At 38.2% G+C, this 12,856-nt stretch overlaps 2 long non-coding RNA genes across 2 annotated transcripts; one reads left to right on the forward strand and one right to left on the reverse strand.

Moving 5' to 3' along the window:
* Positions 1–1,304: 1,304 nt before the first annotated feature.
* LOC149098092 (uncharacterized) lies at positions 1,305–2,504 on the forward strand. Its single transcript, XR_016204001.1, has 3 exons — positions 1,305–1,491; positions 1,575–1,688; positions 2,318–2,504. It is a non-coding gene; the product is annotated as an uncharacterized LOC149098092 (long non-coding RNA).
* LOC149098093 (uncharacterized) lies at positions 2,223–3,698 on the reverse strand. The gene is made up of 2 exons (XR_016204002.1): positions 3,429–3,698; positions 2,223–3,174 (listed from the first exon to the last, which is right to left on the reverse strand). It is a non-coding gene; the product is annotated as an uncharacterized LOC149098093 (long non-coding RNA).
* Between the last annotated feature and the right edge of the window lie 9,158 nt (positions 3,699–12,856).

Here is a 12,856-nt window from a genome sequence, read left to right on the forward strand (position 1 = left end):
CATGCGCAAGGCTCAGTACTCGAGGTCTCGACTTGCTCGGTATGACAATCCTGGTACCTCGAAGAATTCACTTGCTAATAACACACAGTTCGCCGCATACTCGTATGTACTGCTTGTGCTGATCGCCTTTTCAGTTTCTCTCTTCAATGTGCTGACGCAATTCCACGAACTCTCTGCTCTCTGATGAGGTTTCTTCAATTTAACGTGTTATCATCGCTTGAGGAGTGGCAGTTGCTGGGACAAACCTGAGAAATTCATCTGACACCTTGGCGCTGATGAAGATTCTGCTTGCTCGTTCGCATGCAGTAAGCGTGACAACGGATCAGCAATGTTCTGCTCGCCAGGTGGGTACTTGACTTGGAACTTGTATGGCTGTAATCGCAAGATCTATCTTTCGATTCGTGCTAATCAATCAACATCGCAACTACAACTCCACCGACATTCACATCTATTTTCTCAGGTGATGTATCAGAATTCACAGTAAATGCATACTCATCTTCATCTCTTTCACTTCTCACATACCTAACTTTCTTTCCTTTTGTCGTCTCTTAGTTTCAGTCTAGTTTTGGGAGGTTTGGCTGTTTTCGTTCTACTCTGCGAACCAAAATGGTCAGCTCCTCCACACTTATGGCACATTTTTCCTTTCCCAAGGCATTCAGAGTCTCGTCCAAAATGTCCTACTTTTCCACTCATGCTCGCGTTAGAGGCTCTTTCCCTTTGTCTTCCTGCTTGTCGCGGACCGAATTCACATACTTTCTGCCCTCCATATTCTCCAGCTGTGATCGAACTCGCTCGTGATTTGCTGCCGTCTAAAGTAAAAGCTGTAAGGTTAATTTCTCACCTTTTACCAGTAGTTTCTTCCTTAATTCATGTGATTTACATCGCTGCACGACTTGATCACGAATCTGGTTTTCACCTTGTTCGCCGCAGTCACAGTCCTTTGTGACATGTTGCATGATATGCCCTTATTTGTTAAACCCGTATTTAGAGATACCCGGATGTGCGAAAAGTGTGATCTTCCCGCCATTAAAAGATGACTTGTTGTTTATCACAAGGTCTCTCCTTTCTTATGTCTGTTAAGTGCTCTCTGACATATTGATACATCCTTGACTACTAGCCTCAATCGTGTCACGAACTGAGCCACAGTTTCGCCGTCCTGTTGTTCCATACTGCGGGACAGGTAATGTTGATATGTCGAATTTACCTTTGGAATGAAATAATCGTTCAAAGCCTTCACCGCTTTTTCGTAATCTTTCGCCTCGCCTTTGTCAGCCGACGTTTCGAAAATTTCTTCAACAGTTTCGCCTGCTGAACAGTCCGGAATATCCCGATAAATTAGAACATCTGTGATGTCACGAAACTCACGTTTCAACCAACGAGAAGGCGTGTTTTGGTTGGAGTGTTGTGTTTCACAACAAACAAGAGATTCAAGATGGCGGACAAAGAGAGTCGCGAACATTTTCCAATGCCATGAATGCGGGCCTTCAGGAGGTATATATTGATCTCGAATTGAGTTTAATACTGTCCAAATTATAAAATAAAAGGAAAGTTTGTGTTCGCGTTCCATGACACAGACAATTCTGCCCAGATAACATTATCCTCGAACCGAAGGAAGCACTACGGAACGCAATGCGGGCCATGTTCGAAAAGCTGCTGTTATCGTTCTTTGGAAAGAGACCGTATAATCGGTAAGCATCTTTACTCTGCATTTTTCTAAGCACAGAAATGATCGATATGAGAATTGAGGCTTTCCTCTTATCTAGGGATTATCGGGCCGAAATCGACAACACGCGCGTGTTCTTATATGCCAGCAAAGATAAATTGTAAATGTCCAAAATGTTATACATTTTGGCTAAATCGAGGAAATGAAATCATTATTAAAACAGAATTTTAAATAACGCATACGAGTGAGAAATTCTTGTTCTTTTATACAAAATAAACTACGCTAGAAAAATGTATCCAAAATTTTAGTGTTGCCAGTTGCAGGGACAGTCAAAAATTCTGTTAATATATTCTTTGTAAATCTGAAATTTCTCCATTTTGGTATTTATTTCAAATATTTCTTGTATCTATTTGTTACTATGCTAAAAGATATCATGTCTGATTTCCACATTTAAATTATGAAAACTTACATATAATTGCTGACTTTCACAAGTTATTTACCCAAAAATATCAAAATATAATTCCTGGACAGGTTGACAAGGGAGCATTCACATTCCATCCACATGTGCCAAGGTTTTATTATATATTTATTTAAAGTATACAAAACAAATTCAGTCTTGAAAGTGAAATCCATTTTATTTTATTCACTATTCAGGTACTCTCGACCTTGAATTTGCCTCTTAGCAGAATGCAGGACCTGAAACAAATCACAAGCGCTTAGAAGATTATTACATTGCTTACAGATGCCAATATTATTACAAATGTATTTTTCGTTTTAAAATATGAATTTATTTTGAATGTAGTTACCACATTAGTCTCACTAAATAAGAGATTGCCCTCAAGTGGTCTGAGGACTCTTATGTTTTCTATTTTTTATTACGTATTCTTACCCAAACTGATATGTTTCCTGTTCACAACCAATTAATGTTTTGCATTAGTTTCACAATTAGTAATGTTCAACACTGGACACTACATTCTAAACTCTTGCACCTTTTCAGTCTTTGCTTTCATAAAAATTATTCTGCAAAAATATTACTTTCTGGTACATTCAAGCTTCATGGGGAGGTGAAAAGAATCATCATCTACTAGGAACAGCTGCAGCATGTATAGTTTTTAAAAAATGCCAAAAAAAGAGTACAATGCCCCCTACAAGCCTTAACGTACATGTTTGCATGGCCCTCAACGTCTGGTAAATGAGCACAAACAACCCTACCCTTTGTGCCATTCTTTGGGATCCTGATAGCACCCATTTACAGGGAATCACTGCACTACCCCTGGCCTGTCTGTTTCGCTGCCACTTCTGTGCTGTAGGTAGTTTTCAACAGGCTGCTAGAACTCCAGAGATAAACTGGGGTGCGCATTCGGTGAATTAATCCACCGAAGAAGAGACCTCCCAAATTTGTTTAATTTCATCGGCGTACTTAGCGACGTCTTCTTTCCACTCTTTTCCTTTGTTTTTTCCCCAAAAATTCGGCAAAGTGCCTCGAGCAGTCGAGTATGCTCTTCCATGTACTTAAAGCGAGGTAAATTGAAAACAGCTGTCATAAAAATGAAGGAACGATGCTTTACTCAAGCCTTATAACAACAGCGGTTCAGGTACACTCGTAAGGCCTCAAATTCAAAGAGAGTTTACAAAATATCGGCGTTGTTTACAACCGCGCAATTTGGCATGATGAAACTTTAACAACACTAGAACCAGTAAAAAATATACACAGCTCAATGAAAAATACGTGAATACTAGAAAACAACGCGTACTCTTTACTAACCTTAATATTTGGCCACAAAATCGCGTCTACGTCCTCGCTTGACACCAAAAAAACCAAATGATTAGAAGACAGTCAACGTTCTCCCACTATCAAAATGGCCGCTTATTCTCCTTCTCAACGTTCGGTCGCAAAAAGTCCTGGATAATGCTGGCCAGACTCTATGCGAGACTGGAAACAACATATTTCCTTTGTCCGCATGAAAGGTCCGCCATTTTCCCTGCTAACAATAGCTTCATGACGTCATGACCGCCCTAATTTATCGGGATATTTCGGACTGCTGAATGAAGGAGTAAAGCTCTCCTCTGGATTTTATTATCCTCTTTATCCGCTTGGATGAGCAAGCCCTTTCTGTCGGCAGACATAGAAAAACTTTTCAACCAACGCTGCCATCGCCTTCCCACGCCGGAAGGTTCACCATGTGGATCGAAGGGTTTTACACTCGTTAAATCGTCCGCTATCTTTATTGACGCCATGGTCTAGGCAGTTGCAACTTCAGTCCTCTTCGCTAGACGTCACGTTCCACAACCGACGGAACTGGATTATTAAAATAAACGGACACAACACACGAATCAAATCTACAAGTCCGCCATGCTGCTTCAATAATCAACTTCCAGACTTACATCGCGCGCTTAAGTATTTGATGTATGATACACCGAAACGTACCTTACAAACACTACACTAACTTTTGGAAAACTCGCGTTAATTTTCTGTAACGTAAATGTTCTTCGCGTTGTCAACGTGAATCGTTAATTTCCTGCAATAAGGTAATTAAAATGTTGATATTCGATTGGCTGATTTATCGTACACTTTCAGTCTTTAGTGTGTATTGGCTGTAGCTCGTCTACAAAATGATGATGTTTTCAGGCGTTTGGAGGAACCTTTAGCAACAATTCCACTATAGACTAAAAGAAAATCATTCAAGGTTTCTTCACTTTAAAAACAACTCGAAATTAGTGAAAAAAACGGATGAGCCCACGTTCACAACCGAAAATTTCAAATGACTCTCAGTCAACGGCGTGAAGTTGGAAAGCGAAATTTCAAGAAAATCAGTTAGAATTCTTACAAAACAATGAGACTATTCACTCTCGATTTCAGCTCGCGTTCCCACGCGTGTTTTTATAACTCTATGGGAACACATGAAATGTCTTCTATTCATGATATTTTAAATAACATAGCTAGTAAAGTCACGCTTTCAATTCAAGTATTAGTAAAACAGCATCATAATCTAATGATACCCGTTCGCGCTCATGGAATGAGAAACTTCACCGGAACTTTAATTTTCAACCTTTGTGAGTAGCGAAATAAAAAACAATTTTGCCAGTGAGAAAAGTGGATGAAATCCAGAACTTGGGCTTTTAATGTGCATCATCGACTTTAGGAAGTTCGGAGAGCAGTCAAGAACCTAGAACTGCTCTCGAATGGGCCTCGATCAATTTCTTACGCTTCTACCATGCTCTCAAAACTTCCAGCGTGCATCATAACTTTATGATATCCGTTAAAGCATCAATCCATTTATCCAATAGAAGATGATGTTTCAAGGTCTCTCAGAAAAATTAGAAAAAACTGCTGATGGACGCATGGTTTTTAGGAGATTCTATTCACCAGGACGTTAACGGTAGTAAACTTTCCTTGCACTGATTGCCTCAGTTATCTGAGAACCCAGTTGAAGGCGTTTGTGGGCGGAGTTTGTTTGCAAAGCAAAAGATTTTTCTTACCGCTGTTTTCTCGAATAGCGATTCTCACGCTGGGGTCACCAGCTTAGTCACGTGTCGTTGTTGTGGTTCGTGGTTGGCAAAAAGAACGATTTGGAGAGCGCGATAAGGCAACAGTTTGAGTAATGGTCAGTGATATCTTTTGTTCAGGAACAATGCCAGTGAGTTGTTATGTGATAAATTGTGCAAGACGGTTTGAAAAAGGATCGGGGATAACATTTTTGAGGATTCCTGATCGGGAGCCTAAAAGATCAGCTTGGATTGATGCAATTCGCCGAAAGAACTGGGTGCCTTCAGAGCACGAGCGCGTTTGCAGTGAAAATCTTCTTTCGGGTAAGTTCCAATTTCGCTTAATGCTTTCAGTAGAAAAATGTCATAAAAAAAACTTTGGTTTTGGGGTATTGCTATTCTATCATTATTTTCAGTGTATTTTGTTATTTCTGTTTCGGCACTCTGCCATTGCAGCGAAGAGTAGAGCGTATTCTTTTTTTCGGGCTTGTATCACTTTTGTCAAACTTTTGTCTTCAAGGACAAACAACAGACGGTCCGATTGTGACCCAGATTATGTTCCAAACCTTCTCATGGGTTACATGGAGGAAGGATGCTTTGAACGCTGCCAGAAGAAAAAGGCAAGGTACCTGCCTTGCCTTAGGCGGTCTGAAATAAAAGAGAAAGCCAAGGAGGATTAAGAAAAGAACTCCTCGAAGGGGCAGAGGCATTTCTAGACCTTTCACTAAGCAGTGGAAACACTTCAATCCAAACAGAGACATCATCCATGGATGACCTTGATTTATCACGTACGTAAATTTCTCTCGAATGTTTTGTTTAGTCCCTATTATTTGCCGGTTTGTTATCCTTGTGGGGGTTTTAGGGTAGTTTTAGGGGAAATTTCAAATCTTCAAATAAATAAATAAAAAATAGTCAGGCTGTAGCCTCCCCACCTTTCTCCCTCCTTCTCAAGAAAGGAGATTGGAAATTCCAGGGGAATTTGGATCTCAAAAGCCATAACATTTACAGGACACAACATGCTAGGGGTAGTCTCAAATAATTCCTTCCTTAGGGTGTCAGAGGGAAGCGCATACTTATTAGAACCATGGAAAATCATGAACATTCAACCAAAAGTGTTGTTACAGCTGATAAGTTGCTCCTGCATCGTAAAAAACTGGAAACTTGGTGCATCTCATTATAGAGTGTGGATTTTAGAGACCAGTTGTGAAAGAGGACACTGGAAAATAATTATACATATTGAGTTTTGTCCCCATTGTATAAACCGTTTCCACGATTGACCACCCCCTCACTTTTTGACTACAGAATAGTTGACCCAGCCCTTAATTAATAAACTGAGTGAAAATAACGATGCCGTTGTTTATCTCGTTCGGGCTAAAACGTTCCTGTTGTGACCAACGATAAATTTTTAACATTGATAATATAATGCTGTTTAAGTTGACTTGAGAATTTAAGCTATTTACACCCCACAACGTCTAGATACGTCTAATCGCGCACAAAGAACTAAGTAACGTTTTTCTTGGTATTAGAATGTTCAAAATGGACTTAATTATGAAATATTCTGGAAGAGAGAACATCATAGCATTGGGAAAACTTAACGGCAAAACATAACAACAATATTTTCTAGGTTAAGTATCAAAAAGTTAACAGCTTCCAGTTGGCTTAATAGCTCAGTTGGTAGAGCACTGCACAGGTATCGCAGAGGTCATGGGTTCGAATCCCGTTCAAGCCTGACTTTTTTTCAGGCTATGATTTCACAACTGCTTACGTTGTGTGTTTAACTGCGATGATCAATCATTTCTTTCTCCCCAGTTCAAATATATGATCTTTCATATGTTCACTTCTATTAAAAGAACAGTTGAAACAGCTCTCAAACTTACCTTAGTCGAGACTCTCCCTTTGAATTTCTCGTTGGAGAATAAATACACACTATAAAGAAAATAATATAAGATAATAGATATTAGAGAGGAAGCAAATAAGCAAGAAGTGACCGCCCTAAATGGCGTAGAATAGGTAAAATAATGTGGATAACGTATCCACTAGATATATTTTTTTCAAGCTTTCTCAAAGAGTGATTGTTATAACATTGTAAAAACAAATATCATAAAGCCCTGCAGTAAACAATTAAAGTTCTTTCCAAACTTCTACGAAAAAAGTTACCAGAACAAATATTGGGAATATAATTAAGTGAAAAATATGTTGACACGTTTTCAACTTACCTAGTAGTAAACAAGTTGCTCTCTCTGGTGAATTTTTTTGTTAAAAGATCTGATAAATTTTTGCTGCAAAGAGAAAGACGGGTTCAATAGATGGAACGAAAATATATCTTGAAAAAGCAATTCACCTCCATGAAGAGAAAGTGCAAGATGGAGGAAAAACGTGTTCTATTGCGTTCAAATTTAACACGTCACCATAACTTCCTTATATGCAATTAGCTGCACGCAAAAAAGAAATTAACTCTTTATGCTGTTAAACTGTTTTAACTACAGTGCATGGTCACTGTTACCCATTTTGGCATGGACTTCAACCCACCTTGATAGGAAACTTTGGATCCTGGTAAGTAGTCTCAGTATGGAGGCAGCGTGACCGAGTGGTCAGCGTGTCGGACTCGCAATCCAGCGGTCCCGGGTTCGAGTCCCGCTCTGACCACTACCAGGATTTGTTTCTCGGTAGCCCCAAGTTCAAATCCTCGGCCATGTTTGTAAATAGCCAACTGGTTTGCCTCCGGCCAGTTGGGATTCTTAACAATGTTATGTTAAATTTGAATTATTTGTTTCAGTTGTTTGCTCGGCCCCACTAGCACTTGTGCTATAACACTGCCGAGGGTAAATAAAGGTTATATATAATATAAATGAAAACCAGTCAAACTTCAAAGAAAAATATAATATTGGCCTAATGGAAAAATGACAAATGTAAGTGAAAACAAAATGTTAAATTTCTATGATGCTAAATAACTATTGACTTAATGTTGCTGTATTTCCATCTTGAACTGTCTAGAAAACTTGCATTGCACCAAAACGTAAAAAGAAAATAATATAATGGCGTCTAGACAATTTTAATACCATTTTTACTTTGCTTGCTGATTTGGAAACAAAAGAATTTCTGTCTTTTCTGCAGAGTATTATTTGATGTCAACTAGAAACTCCATTAAAACGTTCGAAAAAACAACATTCAAACAGCAAATGTAACAATCACAGAGTGAAAACATTTCCCGCACAAAACGTTTTTCTGTTGGTGTTAAAACAGAACTTAAACTTAACATTCTATAGATTTTTAATGAGAAACTTCTTGGCAAAGCATTTGCTGCTTTTCTTTGCGGAATGATATCATTTGTTATGGTGATGACCATCTGATGTTCTCATTCATTTATGTCAAAGAATGTAACAGCCTTTTTCGGAAATTGCGTTAGAGCTCGGTATAAATATTTACTGTCAAGGTAGCACACCTCTCATCTCAATAATTCTCAGTCTCAACGAATTCCCTTTTTTACTGACACCTGAAAATGTCACGCCTGAAGTTAAGAATTGATAGGGAGTTTAAAGGGACACAGTCAGCTTTGGGACCGCGCTGACCTGGACACTAGTTTTCTCACTTTGAAAAAAGTCCACCTCAACCTTAAATCAAAGTACAACTAGAAGTCCGGCTCAATCCTCGCAGTGTTTTGCTTGATTTTCAATCGTTTACTGAAAAGCCTGTTTTTGAGTGTGCATTTGCTCATCCTATGATATTACTTTTATCATATTTGGTTAAGGTCGTTCCTCACATTTGCATTGCGCATCCTTACTGCGCATAATTTATGGCGTCATTAGCGCGGGCTCGTGCACGCGCACATTGAAAACATGACGGATTTGCCTTAATATTGAGCTCTGTCAGTTGAAAAATGGCTCTAGCTCACCAACGAGCACGGGCACCCCAATTTTTTTTCCAGTCATTGTAATCAACTAATCATAAGCTTTGCGTGAGAAAAGACTGATTTAATTTCTATTGCTGAAAATTGAATAAATAAGAAAAATAGCAGATACACTGTGGTCTTTTCTATTTTGCAGTCGGTAACCACGAAAAAGAAATTTGATTCAAATTTTTAATCAAGGATTTAGCTTTCCGTCTGAATGAAACTTAAAACATCTATTTGTGTCCGACACATTGTATTGACTGTAGTTTAATGCGTGCTCTTATGAGTCCGGGCTCACAAAGCTGTTACAATTACTGGGAATGCGTTCTTATGATAAGCATTAAATAATGCGAAATTGGGGCATTTTCAATGCCTCATTGCTCCTTAATGAGCATGGGCACCCCCCTTTTTTATTTCAAAATTGAATTTATCACATGACAAATATTCAGTGGACAAAGTTTGAACAAAAATCTATTGTCACTTTTATTTCAGAGGAATTACCTTAAAAGCAGTATGGATTGCGTTTCTGTCATATGCAAATTAGCTATGAAATGGTATCTAATGCCCATGTGTTCCAGCTGACTGTGACCCCTTAAGAAACCACGACGGGGACGTCGAGGACAACGTCGATTAAAAAATGAGTTTATATTTTACCTACGAATCGCGCGGTACTCTAGAGTCATTTAATTTGTTTAACACTGTCAAAGCTGTCACGACACTGAATCCAGGACACATCGATTAATTCGAGATGAAAATTTAAAAAATTAGCCGTTGTGGTTCACGTTCTCCAGACAGACGCGCGCGCAGAATTTGGTCATTTCACGTTGTTGTTTTGCAGAGGACGGCAAAGAAATGTACCAAGAATTTTGACGCACGTGCACAGCCATTGTTCCGCTCATTAAATCTTTTCTTAAGCTCCCTATTAAGCTACGCCCACCAACGTTCGTCGCTGCTTGATCTTCTTGATGCTTTCCGTCTTCAAAAAACTATGAACTGTTCGTTTCGGTTGTTAAAACAATATTAGCCAAGAATGAAGCATACTTTTACTCTTTGAGGACTCTTCCTCACTAAATTAAATTCTTCTTTATTATATATTAACATTATTTTCTTTATTTATGACTGAACTGTACGAACGTTTGCTGACTCAACCCCATGAAGCTTCGGCCAAATGTAGACCGGTTTACTTTGTTCGTGCAAAACAGGAAAAAAAAACGCAAGTTATTCAAAATTTCTTCTCCCTTAAGACTTCCTTTCAGCTGCCTTAGAAATTTAAAGTTATTCAGGGATATCAAAGGCTCTAATTTTACTTAGGCGATTTACTAACTCTCTGTTCAGTGTCGACTGTTATATTGTGCTGGCCCTACATAATAGTTCAGTTTTCACTGCTATCCGGTAACTGTCTTCCTTTCGGTAAACCTTGAGTCTACTGCCTCGAAGATTGTCTTTTGGAGCCAAAATAAAACTGATGGCAAGTTAAAACTAAATTTGCTTCAAAACATAGAAGTGACTGTATTTACCGAGAATTGTTTACAACATTCCCTTGGCTGACTTCACACAGAAATATAATGTTTTTGAAAAGCTCTCATTATAGCATTGGGCATTTTTATTTTTTTCTTGATGTTTTTTTCTTTACTAAACAGGATATACCTACAATAACAATTATCAGTAAAAATTCAGTGTGTCTTTAACCTACCTTGCCAAAAGGAAACTTCAGTTCCTGGTGAGTGGGTCTTACAAGTAGCTCAGCAATGGAAAACAGTCACCCTTCAAAGAGACCATTTGGTTGAGTAAAAAAAATTGACAATTTTGCCTCCACTTATGTTGTATTGAGTAGTGTGAAGTGACGCATATCATTTTAATTTTAAGCAGGTGAGGACAGTGCAACTCTGCTCTAAAATACTGCTACCCTATTGAACAATCTCAAGACGTAACCCGGCTATTACGCTTTCACTTCAGTATTTTTCTTGTTCTAACCTGAGAATATTGAAATGTAGAAACCTTCCGTTCTGTTCTGTAAAATAGCCAGATTTGAAGCTCATGAATAATTCTGTTTTAGATTTCGCGCTATGTGAAAAAACCGAAACGTTCAAAACTCTTGCAACAGTTGAAAGATTAAAGGTATAAGGGAATTCATTTTATCTTGGGTTTAACCGCAGCACTCTGAGCTAAACGCCGGGCTTAAATTGAATTGATGCGCATTCGCGACTGAACTTTATGGTTCAACGTTGGAGCTCATCAACGAACCTCTTTTAATCTGTGTCAAGAACAAAAATACAGTTTTTTTTACGTAACTAACTATGGATCATTGAATGTAGCTTACCGTTCTTCCAATAATGCTCGACTCGTTAAATTTCCTCATTTCACCAGCCTCAGACTACATCACACTTGATTTTAACATCGAACCTTACCTGAGTTCTTTCTCTGCTTAATCTTCCTGAATGTTTGTCTTCCTTTAAAACGCCCTTTCAGCTGAAAGTTACAGACCTCGATAATTTTCTAAATGCTGCAATCCGAAATTTATACAATAGTTTAAGCCCACCTTTGTCGTCGTTTCTTTGACCTATAGTTGTTCTTGGCGGGATAGCTACAACTTTCTTGTTTTCGGCGGTAAAGCAAAATGTTGCGAAAGGTGCCATTATAATATTTAGGGCTACAGCCTAAGCGAATTTGATGTAGACCTGTTTTTGAAACTTTAAAGTTTTGAATTTCTTATTATTGGAACGCCTGCCATGATACCATGCTCAAGTTTGTAGCAGCTTGAAAGAGTTCTATTAATCGAGAGGTTCAGCTGTTTCTCTATTTTTGTAAAGAACTGCATGAAATATTTGCCCTTACCAACAGATCACAGGAGATTTGCCATTCGAATTCTCGGTTATGTTTTCAGATATTGGACAGTTAAGCGAGACTTAAACTCAAGGAGTTCTCTAAAACAGTGAAATAGCTGTAATGCAGAGGATACGCGTTTCAGTAAGTGTGGTGTTTTTAACATGGACCGCTTTATTTTCACTGGTATATTGCCACTGTCTGCTTTAATAGTATTGAAAGAAAAAGGAAAGAGTCGAAATTAACTCAAAAGTGAATGCAAGACTCTCTCGGTTTCTACTTTGAATTTAATACGATGTTTTTAACGCAGCAACCATCCTAAGTGACTGGGCCAAATGGTTTGACTATCACAATGAAATAAAAAGAATCAGCAAAAAAGTTTATGAATTCATGAAGCCTACCTTGTTAAGAAGGAACTTCTTAAGCCCTGGTCAAACGGCGTATGATAGTCTATAATAGCTGAATGATTTTCCCTGAACTTTCACCGACTATCATCAAATATCATGCGCCGTTTGACCTGAGCTTTAACGATTGGTCTCAGTGCTAATGAAGAACAGTCACTGCAAACTATAAGATAAAACTCATATTGCGTAATTAAGTAGAAGAATTAAATGTCAACAATATGTCAAAATGCTCTGGCCTTATCTAATAATTAGTTGAATATTTTTCCGTTTCACTTTTCAGCTGTCTGTGACAAAAAGACAAACATCACGCTTCAAACTGAATTTTCCGCATAAGAACTCTGCACTAAATATGTAAGAAGTGATATCTATGGTAAAAAAATGTATCAGGAAATATACCATGAAATATATTTAAAGACTCTCTAAACTGCATTGCTAATAAAAAATAAATAAATAAATAAATAATAAAATAAAATAAAAAACAGCATTGTCGGGAAGTTGATTCAACCTCCAAAACGGGAGAACAGTAAAATTGCATTATTCTGAACTAAATACCTTCGTGTAAACAAACTGTCAATATGCTATGCCGTAGAA

Source organism: Orbicella faveolata, unplaced genomic scaffold (assembly GCF_042242905.1).
Source record: "Orbicella faveolata isolate gen_17 unplaced genomic scaffold, um_ofav_v1 contig_46, whole genome shotgun sequence".
Lineage (NCBI taxonomy): Eukaryota > Metazoa > Cnidaria > Anthozoa > Scleractinia > Merulinidae > Orbicella > Orbicella faveolata.